General features: G+C 37.3%; 1 protein-coding gene across 1 annotated transcript in view; it reads left to right on the top strand.

Annotated features, from left to right (window-relative positions):
* Nucleotides 1-5,412: 5,412 nt before the first annotated feature.
* LOC135706456 (metabotropic glutamate receptor 7-like) overlaps nucleotides 5,413-18,158 on the top strand; it is a 123,858-nt gene continuing 111,112 nt past the window's right edge. The window contains exon 1 of the mRNA XM_065228069.1: nucleotides 5,413-5,540. The gene's annotated coding sequence lies outside the window, so the exon portion shown is untranslated. The remainder of the gene's footprint in view (nucleotides 5,541-18,158) is intronic.

Raw genomic sequence — 18,158 nt, 5'->3', positions numbered from 1 at the left:
CAGGGTTCGGAGGAATCTGATGATGACATCGAGGAAGACGTTGAATCCCCTGCCTATACTCCGCTGAAATAGTCGTAAAATGTTGTCGGTTTTTCTCTCTATATAATTAATAAATAAACCTTTCAAAACCAAATGTGTATAATGTTTATTTGTTGAATTCAATTTCCTCTTCTGTACCATCTAGTATACGCTCACTTGATATCAATAATGTTGTCTGCCAATGCATTATTCAATTATATCTGTCGATTTAGTATGTTTTATTAGAAGAAACAATTTAATTACCCGATTAATTAGTGTACTTCATCTGGTTTCAACAATTTCATAAGCCGATTTAACAGTCGACTTAATCTTTTCCATCGTACAAACAACTGAATGAACCGATTAACCACTCTATTTCGTTTGGTTTTATCAATTGCGTATGCTGATTTATTTGTCGACTTAATCTGTTTTCATCGTAGAAACAATAATTTAATAAACTGATCAACCAGTCAGCGCGTCAGCACACGAAATCGGTAGTCGAAAACATAGGAAATCAGTCAACCAGAAGCGACCAAATCGAACGATTAGTAGGATGACAGAGTTGTAGCCGGGCTTCTATGAAACCAGACGAAATATACTGGTTGATCAGTTTATTAAATTATTGTTTCTACGATGAAAACAGATTAAGTTGATGCTTTTGAGTTCTTTTTATCTCTTGCATAAAGTTTTCATACCTGAATGCGCTGATTGAGGACAGATTTCCATACAATTCAACTAAATGCAATAACATATGCACGTTGTGCGTAAGACCAGTTGCACCATAGAATATATGAAACATATGAACAAAATCTCTAAGAAATTGTCTTGCTAACTCTATGTCATTGTTTGATAGAAAGCAGACAAAGAGCAGAATAGTACAACATGAAATGCTCGTGTTGTTCTTTTTCAAAGAACTTCACGGTGACATGCAAACCAATGTAAGAATCAAACAAACGAAATTCGGTTGCTTTAAAGTTAGACAATTCTTCGAATGGTTTTGGACGCCTTGCAAATTCCTTTGGAATGAACTTCCCTAATTCAAAGTAAAATGAACCTTTTTAAAAAAAGTGAAAAATTAGACAAATATTTCATCTTAATTAAATCCAGCAGAACAAACCTGCTTTAATTCGATCAGTTTTACGCAATCTCCTCCTTTGTATCCGGCTTTTTTCAACTTCCCGAACATGCTTTCAAGTATCTTTTTTGTTACACCAAGGTGACAAGCGTGCATAGGATCTACTCCTAGTTGTAGAATCATATCCAATCCATTGATGCGCTCAACTCCGTAAACGGACTGGACACGGTGATGTTCAGGATCCACTCGCTGACGAAAAGATTCGTTAGTTCGTGCGCAGCTCTCTTCCTTCGAATAAACAATGACACAATTTACGCGGCTACCAACTTGCTCGCAAATCGGACAACCGTGTTTGCTGACGTGTGACATCGTTCCGCTTATTTTACACGTTGCTGGGCGGTCACATATGAACAGGCGAATTTTAAAATTTAGTCTGACCATTCGGAGAGATTTCGAACACGTTTGGGAATGCAGCTAGGATAGGCCATAAGCATCTTCCATTTTTTGAAACGGGGAGACCATCGATATTGATGTCTAAATTTATCTCGCTCATTGTTGACACAATTGGATCATCAACCAAATTAGAAAACGTGTTTTTAATTCCAAAATGGACGTATTCACCAGGGTGAACTTTTTTAGGCAGTAAAGCACTTTGAGGAGTTTCCAACAAGGTCATACGACTGATCGGAACATCGAGACCTTCATCACGAAGTATTTCTATTAATGTTTTGGTAGCTTCAACACTCAGGTGGTAACGTGACACGAAATATGCAAGCCGATATTTCAGTGGAACGTTAGATTTGAGATCGTTAAAGTTTTCTGCCTCGAATTAATCGTCTCGCTCTTTTTCATGCACGGTGTCACCACAGACAAAGAGACATAACACTCGCAAGTTGTTCATTGAACAAGCATTTAACGGTCAATCTAAAAGTATCGTAGTTGGTAGTACCGCCACCTGTGGCGCGCATAGTCAATTCCTTTGCGTTTGACGTTTACACACTACCGCCATCTGTTCAGCGTACTATCCACCACAGTGTACTCAACAGATGGCGGTAATGTTTTAGCGACGATGTTTTACAGTGAGAAATATACAATGTGTTATGTCTGTTTGTCTGTGGTGTCACTGCTGCTAGGAGAAACAGAAAAAACACTGCTTTAGTACATTGTGGTTTTGAAAGTTTGTATATAAATTAAAACATATTCTAGCACTCAGAATCATGAGGACCTTGAAGGACAATGAACAGATTTTCTTCATTGATTTTACCTTTGGGATAAGTTGAAATTTTTTGTAATTTTAATATTTTTTCCTTGCATTTTCCTGAACATTTTTCAATACAGTATCGTAAAAGGTTGTATTGGCTAACAAAAGCAACGGCAAATGCACCGAGAATTGTTCCAATGCAAGAAAGACCGCCCCCCCCCTCCTGCATTCACTTATTAGATATTTGCATCCATTTTCTGGTCTTATATGTGGATACGAGTGGGCGTCTCATATCTTGTACAGATCCAAAATTCAGCAAATCTGTAAGTCAGTGGGTTCTTTCACTTATAAGACCAGGACCAGCTTCACTTATAAGACCTGTAGTTGGTGGATGGAAATAGGTGGGCTTCACATTATGATGTATTCCATCCTTTTGCAGTGTCTCAATCAAGGGCTCTCCATTTCCTTCAAAACTGCTTTCAATTCCGTCGTTCATGCTTCATTGTTCATGCTCCATTGAGGGCTGCAGATCATCATCGGAATCACTTTTCATATCTGATTCTTCCAGGTATTGGCGATATAACTTGTTGTATTCTTTGTGTTTAGCAGCTTTTTTTTTTACTACGCCAGGTACTCCACCTGCTTGCCATTGTATGCTTTCCTAAAAAACAAAAATATTAATAAAAAAAAACTTACCAGGTTGTAATGAAATTTGATAATAAAGCTGCACTCACTTAGCCTCACTGTCACTATTTTATAATCACTACGTAAACCGACTTCGTCTGTATATTAATACGTACAATAAAATAATCACCGATCAAAAAACATACAATTTCCAGATTTTACACTAGATAAAATCTAATGGTCGACGGTCCCGGCGGAATCCGATTAAATACACTAACGAATATGTTGACAAAAATAACTAGTGTACTAATCCCGACGTTGTCGGTTTATTAATAGGCTTTTTTTGTAAACAACCGATTTCGTCGGTCTACAGGGAAATTCCCCATCTGTCAAATTTTTTATGGGGTATTCAGCTATATGTCAAACGCCTGGTTTTACCTGTGCTTAAATTCATTAATCATGTTTTGTTGTTTTTGACATCATCCACATCCAGAGAGCCAGTCACTTTGAATGTATGGGAATGGTAGGAAACCATTGGGAAGTGCATGAAAATTTTCAGTTTTTATTCATTATCGTCTTTATGGGCAGTTTTAGATGCACAAAAATTGCACGAGTACATTACTATGGTGATAAGGTAAACACTCGTTTATTTGTTTTCTTCTGTGAAAGCATGTTTAGTCACAAATCGTGGATTTTCTGATATTCTCCATACTGCAAAAATGATTTTCCTACCACTGAAGGGGCGACATCTCTCGGATCTTCAATATAGCTACTACTCAAATCATATAATTAATTGCGCATTTTTCACCAAAGTAGACTCCGGCGGCGCTACAAATAATCCATCCGATTTCGGTAAAATTAAAAATTTACAATTTTGAATGTAACAAAGTGCTAAATTGTACAATAGAGTAATATATAGTCTGTATTGATCTTTGGAAACTAATATTTTTTCTAGTATGATTTTTTTTAGGTAGGGCAGGTGAACCAGTATTGGTCATGGGTTCCTAGTTTTGGCCACACCTCAGAAAACCGATTAAATTACAATATTCGTGCATTTTGTGGTTGAAATGTTTACGTACACCGTTGAATATGATTTGTACCAACAAACTGAACTTCTCAAAATTGTAAACAAAGTGAATTATCGTCAAAAGGTGGCCAAAATGGTGCAAAAGGTGCAATGTTGAAAAAAAAAACATAGTTTCGATTTGTGCAAAACTTAGATGTTTTCTATGGAACCCTGAATGATAATTACGAATAGTTTTATTTAAAATCAATGTGATTATAGACCAACAATTTACCATACAAAAACATTAGAACCTTTTGTTACAATGCAATAACATTTATTGTAGCAACCATAAATTTTATAGTCAAAAACAATAAAAAAAAAATACATTACTTATTGTTATGTACAATAGAATCTTTAAACAAGACTTTTACTATAGAAAAGGTGGGTTATTAGTTACCCTAACCATAAAAAATCTATTTTTTCTCGAATAAATTTGATCTCATAACAATATATTGTATTTTTTATTGTTCAATTTTTGATAACATAGAATTTTAAATTATTTTAAACCTTTTGTTGTGACTATTTGATCATATGACATGTATTGATATGTATTGCATTCAATTGCAATAGGTTTTTTTTTTTAAATTCTATATTATAGAGATTTTTCAGTTCATCTCTTAATTACAATAGGGTTAATTGCCAATTTAATTATATGGTTATTTTTATCCGGGAATGGTTATAACGCAAATTTCCCGAGAATCAAAACACACCCACGAAACTTTCTCGAGAACCGAAACGCATCCACGCAAACCAATTATGCCATTCGATAAAGGAAGTTTGCTCTATCATATGCTGGTGTTAGACTGCATGGATGTATTCTGACTCTCGATAAATTAGCATTTAAAGACATTGCTTACGTTTTGTTGTTCCACCTATTTCAAATGTTGATCTAGATTTATTGCTATGTTCAAACTACAGAGTTATAACATGTTATAAGCCTATCTTGAAGGTATTTTTCTTCGTAAATTATTACAACATGTTATAAAGTTGTGGTCTTAAAAACAGGTTTGTTTTTTTTCAGGATTGGTTCCTAGTTATGGAAAATGGGAAAGGTCTATTTGTGTTGTGCAATAGTGTGAGTGTTAGAAACCCAGTGATAAGAATGAGTAACATATACTTGAGGAGAAAAATCATCTGCATTCCATGTGCGGTTTTCCTAGCTCGTATAAGCTTCATTCAACATGTTATGCTCGCCCAATTTGGGAAGAAGTAAACAAAAAAAAATTACAACAATGCAGTGGGTGGATTTTGAGTGAATATTTATCGAAAGAAAATTTCCATTTATAATACTGATAAAAATTCTATGCACATTGTACTGAAAGTGTGAAATTTTTCGAGCATGCGTACTGCGCATCAACATTGTGTTGGTATTTACACATAGGATGGAAGCATTTTCATGCCTTATGAGCTCTTATATACTAACAAAGATGATAAGAACACATAAACTGGGAGGTGATCGGTCTTATCAGTTCACATATTTTCGGAATATTTTCAGCCATTGGAACGCATTTTCCAACTCAGCTTTTGTAGATAAATGATAAGTGTAGTTTTCAGTGGTGAGTACTGCATAAGATAATCGTTTTGGTTCTTATTTTTCTCTCTCCTGATCTGATACAAAAGTAAAAAGTTATGAATAGATTATTTTATCTTACTACAAAACATAAGTGCCATGATATCAGTAGCGACATTCTGGTGTGAAAAATTGTACTTGCATTGTTAAACTGAATGTCTGATAAGGAGTCTGATTAGGATATTTATTTTGTAGGGCTATGAAAATAGGTTTTGTTCAATGTGGAATTTTCGTAACTTATATCGAAAGTAGCTAGTATCAAATTCAGTCGCTTGATTCTTATCAGTATGAAAATACAAAGGCAAACAGATGGATCATCTAAATAGTTCCCGCAACTGGGCTGCTGCTCGTGTAGTTATTTGGAACATAGCGAAAAAAGCGTTGTTTGATAGTAGTATAAGTAATTTATTTCTGGTATATAGAGCAGTATGGCGTAAAAAACTCTTTTTTAGGACTCAAATATGAAATTTTAAGTATGAAGTGTTTGAAATGCGACTACAAATTAATGCTATTGATAATATAATAAGTTTGTGAAACAGACTGATTTCGAATATGCTCAAAATGCATAGCTAGTACATTAGGGTCTGTTCACAAATTACATAACGCAAAAATTGGCAGTTTGGTGCTCCCTCTACCCTGTAGCAAAACAACACATTTACCAACACCCCCTCCCACAGACGCTAATCGCATTTATATTTGCTAAAATAAAATGTATGTCTTTTATTTAAGATAAAACTGGTAACGGTAACAATATAATTAAACTCCGCATTCACTTACAGGAGACTTAAAAATAATTCGGAATAACTAATTGCAAGTTAATTACAGGGTCTTAGATAGCATAGTCAGGTTTGATTCTCGGTCCGGTTTTTAATGTCTGAATCTATTGTAACTCTTAAATTTTCTCATGAATATTCTTAGACAGTTTTCTTAGATCTTAGACATTTTTCAACTATTATTTAAAGACTTTAATTCTCTGATAGTTTCGTACATCCTACTTAAATGTAATGGAATTTCGGTCAGAGTTTTTTTTTTGGAATCCTCATGGAAACGCTTATGGACATATTTATTTCACTTGAAGTTCTCCTCGGAATTCTCTAAAAAATCAAAGAACTCTCTTGAAATCATCTCTTTAGACTTCCATATCAATTCTCTTTCATATGCACTTTGAATTCTCCTCACAATGCCCATATATTCTACGTCAGAAGCCAGAATCACCTTGAAATCTAAGTAATAAAGGGAATGACCCAGAACTGTCATTAGGTCAGATTTTTTTCCGCTAGATTGCATTTTATTATGTTTAAGATTTCTAAAACTGCTTCTCAATTAAATCTTCCACTTTTAACTATCCCGAAAGCGTTGGTTTTGTAAGTCTCAATAGAGGCTGTTCGTAAACTGGAAGGTCAAAAAGGTCAAGAGGCTATGGTAAATGTTTACCATAGTCTACCTTTATATCAAATCCATCTATCACGATTGTCCTTTTTCCATTTATTAAAATTTTTAGAAAGCCGTAAAAAGGGGTAACATTGGTAGTTTTTTGAAGTACTAAATACTAAATATTTTTTACAGTAATGAATGTTTATCAAGTTTCATTTTGTATAAATAAGTACTGAGGATTTAAGAATCAATTCGTTAGTAATATGTTTAACAGAAATTATTTAATTTGCACTATTTTTTAGTCTTGAGACCGAACATCAGTATTTTGATTTGAGGTTACTTTGATAATGCTCGATGAATGTAGAATTCACGCATGTTATTCTACATTCCTCGAGCATTATCAAACAAACAATTTAGTTCAAGAAAGATGAAACTTTGAATGAGTATATAATCAGCAATACAAAACAACATTGAGTTTAGCGGCGCCGGTGGTGTAGTGGTAAGCGTGATTACCTCTCACCCCAGCAGGCCTGGGTTGAATCCCAGTCGGCGCCGCCGGGATGTTCTGAGGCATAACATCGCTGATCACGGAAGTAAAGCCGTTGGTCCCCGGTTCATGAGTTGATGGGTCGATAGGTAGGGTCCAGGTGTGGAAGCTGCCTCCCTGGCGTCGGTAACATTGGTTCTCAGCACGGAAAACGAGGTCGACGGAAAACAAACCAAAGAAAAAAAAAAACATTGAGTTTGTGATGGTTATATTGTTTTAGTGTCTTTTCAAACAGGTGACGAACAAGAAATTTTTTTTAAATATATTTGGAAAATATGTTAAACATACGATATCAAAGGCAATACCCTTCCTTATCAACAAATAAAATAAATAAACTGTATCCCGGATAGGTAAACTATATCTCAAATGGTTTGAATGATACCCCGAACACGTCGTTAAGCTCTCTTTTATGGTTATTTTTATAAGGGCTAAGCTACCAATGTGTGTCCAATTTGGAAAAAGGGCAGTCAGGCATGGAAAATTATTTGCATTCATTTCGTGCATTCATTTACATTCATTTGCCTCTAACTTTTTTCTTCAACAGTACAAATCCGTATCTCTTATGCATGACGAAGCAGAGCGAACAGAAGTCACTATTGTTTTTCAGTGAATGTATTTTACATGGCCAATAAACCGACCCGTTGGGAGTCATTACGCAGCGTAGCACCTGCCTCTTCGTTGGGATTCTGTCATTTTCCAGGAGAGATTGAACTTCATCGCTCATTCTAGTGCTGAACGATAGTTTATCCGTTAGTGGGTCCCACAACATCCCAAGCACACGTTCAGTAGTGGTGCTCGTAGTTATCAAGCTTTTACTAGTAGTTGCTTGTGTCTCCTCAAGGTGCTCCAGAACACCCTCGTTGTTCGAGATCCAGTTCCTCAATTCGAACCCACCGTTCCGGAAAATCTGACGTACTTCCTCAGAAATACGAAGAGCTCTTTCTTCCGACCCAAAGCTATCGAGGTCCACGTACGTGCTCTGCAGTATTCCTTCCGGCACTCTGGGATATCGAACACTGTGCTCCCGAACACTGTGCAGCGACACCAACTGGTCCGGCCCTTTTAGCAGCATGCTGTTTATCGGAACTCCGTCCACTTTGGCAGCAGCGTCCCAAACGATGCGTGTTTTCCCTGGTTTCTTCACGTTGATCACCACCCCCACAGGGAGGTACCAGTTTCTGCGAGGATTCGCATTTTCGAGTTCATCCGTTGTGGCTTTATTAACTGACATAACCCCAATGCTGCAAAATGCGTGTCGATGCATGTTGACATGGCTAGTTCAGCAATGCAAAGACCAATCGTTATGATTCAGCCACCAATCAAAATATATGGCCATCTTATTTTATTTTGAATAGATAGAAACCCAATTGGACCAGTGGTTGGCCAGCCGGAACGGAAAAAAACCCGGAAAAGTTCCGAGCAAAATGCGTGTCGATTCATGTTGACATGGTTCTCGGCAATTTGGCTACCACATCTTAAGATTGAGCAACTACTTGAAAGGTATGACTATCTACTTTCAAACGGAACAGACAAGGAACAGATTGGAGTTGTGGGTGGCCAATCGGAACGATAAAACCCGTGAAAGGTGGCTCTGTGGAAATTCGGATTCACCGGGAAAATGGTCAATTCCAGAAAGTAGACCTAGAGATCCGCGATTTTTTCTAACCTGCATATAATCATGAGCATAAAAGAAATATACCATCACCATATCGATTTTGCAATCAAGTGGCCAGAAAACGGTCCTCTGGATATCCGGAATCACTGAGAAATTAAACAATTCCAGAAAGTAGACCTAGAGATCCGCGATTTTTTTTCTAACTTGCATATAATCATTAGCATAGATGAAATACGACATCAACATATGGATTATGCTACCGAGTGGCCAGAATACGGTCCTCTGGATATTCGGAATCATTTTCAATTTGCAAACAATCATGTGCATAGAGGAAATACAACATCACCATATCAATTCGGCAATCAAGTACGGTTCTCTGGATATTCGGAATCGCCGGGAAATTAGTCAAATCCTGAAAGTAGACCTAGAGATCCGCGATTTTTTCTAACTTACATATAATGCTACCGGGTGGCCAGAATACGGTCCTCTGGATATCTGGAATCACCTTGAAAATAGTCTATTCTTAAAAGTTGACCTGGAGATCCGTGAGTTTTAAGAAAATGTGAAGAACCCTTAGTTGAGAAGATATATGTCAGTGTCATATTGATTTGGTCCCACAGGGGTTGTTGAATGCTCTTCTGGATATCCGGATTCACCGGGAAAATGGTCAATTCCGGAAAGTAGACCTCGAGATCCACGATTTTTTTTTATAAATTTCATACAATCATGAGCATAGAGGAAATAAACCTTCACCATATCGATTCTGCAACCAAGTGGCCAGAAAACGGTCCTCTGGATATCCGGAGTCACCGGGAAAATAGTTAACTCTTCAAAGTAGACATAGAGATCCGTGTTTTTCTAGATTTGCTTACAATTATGAGCAGAGAAGAAATTTGTCATCATCATATCGATTCTGCTACTGGGTGGCCGGAATACGTCCTCTGGATATCCGAAATCACCAGGAAAAAAGTCAATTCTTAAAAGTTGACCTAGAGACCCGTGATTTTTTTCCTTCTGAATTGCGTACAAGCATGAGCATAGAGGAAATATGCCATCACTACATCGATTCTGCTATCGGGTAGCCAGAAAACGGTCCTCTGGATATCCTGAATTACTGGAATTAAGGTCAATTCCTGAAAGTAGACCTAGAGTGAGTTTTTAGAAAATGTAAAACTCCATATTGATTCGATCCACCAGTGGCCATAAACGCCCGTCTGGATATCCGGATTTACTGGGAAATTGGTTATTTCCTAAAAGTAGTCCCAGAGATCCACGATTTTTTTTCTAAATTGCATAAAATCTTGAGTGTAGAGGAAATATACCATAACTAAATCGATTCTGCAACCAAGTGGCCAGAAAACGATTCTCTGGATATCCAGCAACACCGTGAAAATGGTCAATTCCTGAAAGTAGACTTAGAGATCCGCATTTTTTTCCTAATTGCATACAATCATGAGCATAGAGGAAATATGCCAGCACCATATCGATTTTGCTGCCGGATGGCCGGCCTTTGTGCATATCCGGATTCACCAATTCCTAAAAATGGTCCTTGAGTTCCACGATTTTTTTCTTAAATAGCCTACAATCGTGTGCTCAAAGGAAATATGCCATCACCATATCTATGCTGCTTCCGAGTGATCAGAAAACGGAATCACTGGAATCAAGGTCAATTTCTTGAGGTAGACATAGAGATTTATGCATGATTGGCATGCACAGTTGTACACACTAACTGCTCATTTGTTAATAACTTTTCACTCAGTTGTTGAAATTTGTTTTTCTTTAATGTAATTGATAGATTAGGATCATAGTTTACTATAGATGTGCAAAGAGCAGGTAAACCTTAACATTTGAATCAACACCAATGAATTTTTACACTTAAAGTCCTAGATGTACAACGAGCATTTCTCACTTCATTTTTACAATGCAAAAACAAATACAGTTTATTACTAGAATTAAAATCTACTTTTTTTTACGTATCTATAACAAGCTTAAACTCTATTCTATCTGTTGTATGTATGTATGTAAGTAGCCACCATCCTAGCTTGGGTCTTGCCCTGCATGCGGCTCCACTCAACAGCAAGATCAAATTCCATCATCATTCTGAATTCAACATACTGCTGTATGAAGGGCCAAAAAGGGTTGGACGGGCCCGTAAGCAGAGGCACTTACGCGAAACCCGCGGGAATAAGAGAATCTCCTTCCAACAATATGATCCAACAAAATGAATAACGAAATTCGCAATACTTGTTAAGCTTTCCACGGGATGGTTTGTTTAAGAAGAGTGCGTCAAATTCATTGCAACTGTTGGAGTGAAATGTAACTATCTAAAATGACAGTACACATTCCCTCCTAGACTCCGGTTGGCACTCCACTCCATTGTCCAGTTACAACTTCAATGATGGCCTGATGCTTCCTCCCGTCCCAGTATTTATTGTAATTTACATTTTGAACTTATATATAATCATGTGATATAAAATGTACATAGAATATGTAGTAAAATGAAAAATATAATAAAAAATAAAGATGTTTTACAAAATACAAATAACCTAGATTGTTGGGTCCTATACACACACTTTTTGTTTTATGTGCCATGAAATGACATAATTCATCATTGTATGTTTTGAAAATATAATACTAAAGTATTGAATCAATAGACCGAAAATCGAGGTTATTTGGACATGAGACATTATATTTAAAAGGATACTACCAAACCGACCATCAAACGCACTGTCCACAAAAGCAGACACGTCCCCTCGAAAATGCAATCGAGAAATGTACAAGAACAATCCTCAACTGGAACGTACTCACCAAATCAATATATCCGGGAGCGCATTCCCGATGTCGTCGAACGGCAAAAAAAAGGGAACTGGGTGAGCAAATTTGTGCTACGGAATTTTCACTGAATTTTCACTGAAAACAACCACGAATTTCACCACACCCAACTGCGAAACACGTTTAGAAGCACTTTTGGTACAATTTCGATATCAAATACTTTCGAAAAAACTTTATTTTTTTTTTGTTAATCGTTGACTTCACGTAGAAGTAATACTAAAAACATATAGTCAAAGTACCTAATTTTTTTTTTTGCAAATATAGTTGCAAGTGTACCAACATCAACACCGATCGTTCCAACTCTTTCACGCACCTTGCAGCGCGTACATAAACTGAAATTAAAATTTTCACTCGCGATGCCACAAATTTCTGGTCCGGGAGAAACAATCAAACCACGCAGCGCCAAATCTTCTGATGCTTGCAATTTTGCAAACATGATGAATCATGTTTCTTTCTCGATTCTAAAACTTCTCGGAAAGCGAGAAAACCACCACTCACACACGTATAACCGTCCGGGAGGCAGAGCGCCAGCGCTAATCCGGCAAATGCAGCCGAAAACTATGAAAGCGAACGCACGCACAAAACAGAGAACAAACACAACCGTATCCAAAGGGGTTCCGGGCGCGACTGAGCTTAAACTCTATTCTATCTGTTGCTTCTAAAAGAACTATGTTGTGACTATGGCATGACCAGACACTCCCGGGTAACTAGCTCAGTAGCATGAGACCCCTGAACTGTGTCGCAGGGCCGGCATGTTACTGGGTATTCGAAGGGGCTACGCGGACAAAGTATGAAACACAGGAATATTCACATTTTCTGAAACATTTATTTGCCCTTTTCTGTGGCGTGTGGGTGTGGGTTTTCACATATATGTGGTGTGTATGCGAGAGTTTATAAACGGTACGGTACTCACTGTTGCAGCAGATTCTTCTTCGGCGTCGCGACGCTTGCGTTGGCCCACACGGCTGCTCCTGCACTACCGTGTGGCCGGAAACTTGCGGCGCGGGCTGCAGACAGTGTTGTTGCCGCTTTGGGAGAATGGCGGATCTGGTGGCGTTCATCAGCCACATACGGCTCAGCAGGCGTTGCTGGCTCGTTTGGCTGGCAGGCGTCTTCCGTCGTTGACGGCATCGGCTGACCGTGGCATGGCCACCTTGGTCGAGCCGAGACGGGACCCTCCTTGGCAATTAAGGCCACCGGCCTGAGGGAATCGTCCCTGACGGACGATCGAGGATCATTTACTATTAGGCTCGGAAGCCATCTTGACTTCCGAGCCGAGCCGTGTAAAACCGTTTTGTTTACGGTACGAGGTGTACAAAATGTACAAAAGCACAAGAAGTTCTGAGAATTATCACAATTCAGTCAGGGGAATTTCCGTCAGTATAATAAAAATCAATTACCTGAACGGAGGTAGGCTTTCCAGCCCAAACCCCACAAGGGAGGGGGGGGGGGGGGGGGTTATTATATATGCAACGCTCAACTGGTCTACACGGACGCCTGGTTACTTCTGCCTAATCTTCCAAATCTAAGATGGCTAGCTATTCATCATCCAATTTGCGCATCCATTGTTATTTTAATGCCAAGATCTTACTCCCTTCAGTAACGTTACGTTGTTGTTTGCAGCGGCACAAACCCTCTCGCTCTTGTGTGTGTCTACTGTTTAGGTTTAACAAAACGTGAATTTTCCAAACAATAACAACTTATACAAACGAAAATCCACGGATTGTAACCAACTGGTTACAATGTTTCGTCAACTATGTGCAAAGTTATTAGCAAATGAGCAGTTCGTGACCAAAACTGTGTATGCCAAGCATGGATTTATGATCTTTTTTTTAGAAAATATGAAGAACCTTCAGTTGAGAAGCGATATCTCAGCTCAATATTGATTCAATTTCCCGGTGGCCAGAAAACGATCCTCAGGATATCTGGATACATCGCGACAGCAAAAATCGAAGAAAGAGCGCATACTGAATTACAAAGAGGCTTTGAATTTTTCCTGCAAAAGGTGCAATCAATCAAAGCAAATCAAAATCTTTCGCATACAAAAGTTGTAAAGGTTGCACTCGGTCAAACCATTGAAGAAAGTGTAATTTTTGTAATTTTCAGGTGTTTCAGCGTCACAGCTTGCAAAAACAGTATCATGTTTACATCAATTGTGAAGGATAAAGAAGAACCGTCAAGTCAGATTACTTATGCTATTTCTGTACGGAAAACTCCTCACAATGTCGAGTAGAATGTAACACTTGCGGAAACACCATTTGCACTGCACATCGATCATGTTATATTGAATATAGATATAAGGAATGCTGTGAATTATGGCATTGAGAAATTTTCAATGTGTTTTTTTTTATGTATGGAAGCAAAACCATAAAATAAGAGATAATTATTTTACTGATTATTTTCGTTCGTTTCTTGTTCAAAAGAGTTTATGAACTATTCTCCGAAACAATACTAGAATCTCTTTGACAGACTGATGATATCTGAAGTGATATTTATGGCCCTTCGGTAGCAAATCGACCACTTTTCAGGTTAATCCAGGTTAACCCTACCATTTTATGGTTACCGGGTAAGTGAATCTATTTGTTGGTAAGATATTTCAGCCTTATTCATGATACCATGCATTTTTGACTAAAAAGATGCAAAGCTTTTCTGTGTTACCCTATAACGAATATGTGTTATTTCCGTGGAATAACTTAATATAGCGTAATGAACAAAAAATTAGAACAGCTAGTAACTCAAGACCACATTCAGAAAATTACCACATTTCAGAGGAATCCGAATGTCTAAGGTGACTACCATATCAATTATGCTCAGGATTCTGAACATTTTGTATAGAGAAAAAAAATCATAGCTCCACGCACACGTTCAAAAACTGACGACTTTTACGAAGAATCTGGATATTAGAAAGGTTACCAGGTGTTTGAATTAACATGGTGCTGAGATTTCTCCACTTTACACAAGACACTGTGCAATTTGAATCTTTGACTAATCTTGCACTGAATCCAAAAATGTAGTCAAAAAAAAATCAGTAGGATAGTTTTCGAGATACAGTTAAAAATGAAAATTTACTTTAAAAAAGTTTGTTTACTAAAATACAAATATCTCCGGTTGTAATGAGAAGAAAAGAATATTTTCTTTCGATCAACTGAACATCAATTGTCAGTGAGATTAGTGGTATTGTTGTTAATTAAGGGTTTGTTTATTATATTTCTTTTTGTTTTGAATTTTTCCCAGAAAAAAAATGAATTTCTGGTAAGTTTTTAAGCAGGGTAAATAAAAATGGTATTAGTGGTTATAACACTAATCTCACTGAAAAATGGTGTTCAAATAATCAAAAGAAAATTTCATCACCTTTAGTTTGACGTTAAAGCAATTGATATAACTTCGTTACAATCAGAGATATTTGTATTGTAGTAAACACATTTTTTTTAAGTTTTTAGCTATATCTCAAAAACTATCCTACTGCGCTACAGCTACAGCTTTGAACTACATTTTTGGATTCAGCGCATGATTTTACATGGGAAATGACCATCAGCGTACAAAGTTCAAATATGCTGTAAACTAGTATAATCAATATGGTGATGGCATATTTCCTCTATGCTCAACATTGCATATAATTTAGAAAAATCACGAATCACTAGGATAACTTTAAGGAATTGACCATTTCGCCGGTGAAACTGGATATCCAGAAGCGCACTTTATGGCTACCGGGGGATCGAATCAATATGGTGCTGAGATATATTTGTTCAACTAAGGGCTTTATGCATTTTCTAAAAAAGTCGATTAGCTCTAGATCCACTTCCAGAAAATGACTACTTTTCCGGTGATTTCAGATATCTTGAGAATCGTTTTCTGGCGACCCAGTGCAGAATCTCTATGGTGGTGATATATGTCCTCTATACTCAAGAGTGTATGCATTTTAGAAAAAATCGCGAATCTCTAGGAATACTTTTGAATAGGTAACTTTCCCGATGAATCCGGATATCCAGAAAAGTGTTCAATAACCACCGGGGGACCAAATCCACTGAGATATATCTTATCAACTAAGGGTTCTTCACATTTTTAAAAAACGCGGATCTCTAGGTCTACTTTCAGAAATTTACCATTTTTCCGGTAAATCCGGATACCCGCAGGACCACCTTCTAGCTATCCATTAGCAGAATTGGTGTGGTTATGGCATATATTCTCTTTGCTCATGATTGTATGCAATTAAGAATAAAATCGCGGATCTCTAGGTCTACTTTCAGGAATTGACCGTTTTCTCGGATATTCCGGATATTCATAGACCCCTCGGTGACAGAATCGGTATGGTGAAAGCATATTTCATCTATGCTCATGATTGTACGTAATTAAGAAAAACTCGCGAACCTCTAGGACTACTTTTAAGAATTGACCATTTTCCTGGTATCTGGATACCCAGAAGGGATTTTAGTGGCCACTGGGGGACCAAATAAATATGGTACTGAGATATATCTTCTCATCTAAGGGTTCTTCTCATTTTCTAAGAAATCACGGATCTCTAGGTCTATTTTTAAGAATTGACTATTATCCCTGTGATTTCGGATATCCAGAGGACCGTATTCTGGCCACCCGGTAACATAACCGATACGATTAAAGGAAATGCGGATTATTTTCATCCAATTGAAAGGGAATGCTATAGAAAACATTAAGGGGAAATGTCTCTAATGATGGCCTATGGATCTAAGATTTGGCCCATCGCTAAAAATCTGCTATTTATCAATTTTAACTAGATGAACGCGTTATTGGGACGTTACTTATGGATATTTTGGTTGCTATTGAAAATTTAGTCGATTGCTAAATTTATGTATGGGCCCAAATTAGGGAAACTTAGGCCGACATTACCTGTATTTCCCATATATGAAATAAAATTTATTTATTTATTTATTTTTCATCAACCGATGTAGACTAGTACAAATACGTAAACAAATTTGTTTTTCTTAAGTGTATAAAAAAAAATTCTGCTATTCTATGTTTACTTCTTACGAGTTATAATTCCGTATGGAGTTATAGGAGAAATGCAGGGGTCGGCCTAAGTGTCTCTAATATGGGCCCATACATAAATTCAGGCATAACATTTGATAACGGCACAAAAGCATTTGTAAACAAACTTTCTAAGGCCCTTTACACGCGAACCAAAGTACGCCCACGCAAACCAATACCATTTTCGGAAAGGTGATAGTTGCCCCTATCCGATGATGTTGTTGGTTTGCGTGAGCGTACTTTGGTTCGCGTGTAAAGGGCCTTAGAAAGTTTGTTTACAAATGCTTTTGTGCCGTTATCAAATGTTATGCCTGAATTCAGCAATCGACTAAATTTTCAATTGCAACCAAAAATATCTATTAGTAACGTCCCAATTACGCGTTCATCTAGATAAAATTGATAAATAGCAGATTTTTAGCGATGGGCCCAATCCTAGATCCATAGGCCAACATTAGAGACATTTCCCCTATATTGTTTTAGTTTATGCCGAGACATTGAAAAGTCAAAGGTTTCGCAATATTGATTGTAAGACGCCATCATGCGATTTAATGGCCTAAATTTTGCATAATTTGTGCGATGATGGGATATGGCAAATAAATTTCAATTTCTGAGTTGTCGAGTAGGTGCATAAAAATTTAATTTTAATAAAAGATCTGCTGAGTTAATGCGCTGCAAAACGATATCGTTTACAATCGAAACCATTACATATTCACGACGCTGTTTTATTGTTTGTATGTGAGTTTCCCTTACCGGGGAACAAATACTGAAGTCGACTCTCCTTCCCTACTAGGTTTTCAAAGTCGGAAATAATTCACGTCCGAACCTACGCGACTACCAAGACCTTTTCGGAGTTGGGGAATACTTTCCCGTTTATTTTTTTGACTTTAAATCTAGACTAACATTTGAAAAGGGTGTAATTCCAAAATGACCATATCGAGAAAATCGCTTCTGAATTTTGTTGACCTAAAAATTAATCCTATTTCACGACTTTCCATTTTTTGGTTGATTTTATAAGCTTGACATATAGTTAATAGTGTAATCTATCATCGTGCATCACTAAAAACTCAAAAAAAGTTTTTTTGTCGTGAAATTGAGAAGAAAACATCATAAGCCCTGATAATTTCATACATGTTGTTACCCCCCAGATCTTCCACCCTTTGAACTGCCAACACTGGTGATACGCCGTGGAAGTACACCCTCGGGATTTTTTGTTTGTTGTTCCGCCTTGGTTCTTC

This window comes from Ochlerotatus camptorhynchus, unplaced genomic scaffold (genome assembly GCF_037179485.1).
Source record: "Ochlerotatus camptorhynchus isolate MF236.1 unplaced genomic scaffold, CSIRO-AGI_Acam_v1.1 ptg000279l, whole genome shotgun sequence".
Taxonomy (NCBI): domain Eukaryota; kingdom Metazoa; phylum Arthropoda; class Insecta; order Diptera; family Culicidae; genus Ochlerotatus; species Ochlerotatus camptorhynchus.
Note: the sequence above shows the minus strand (reverse complement) of the source record. Positions and strands in the feature narration are given on the sequence as shown.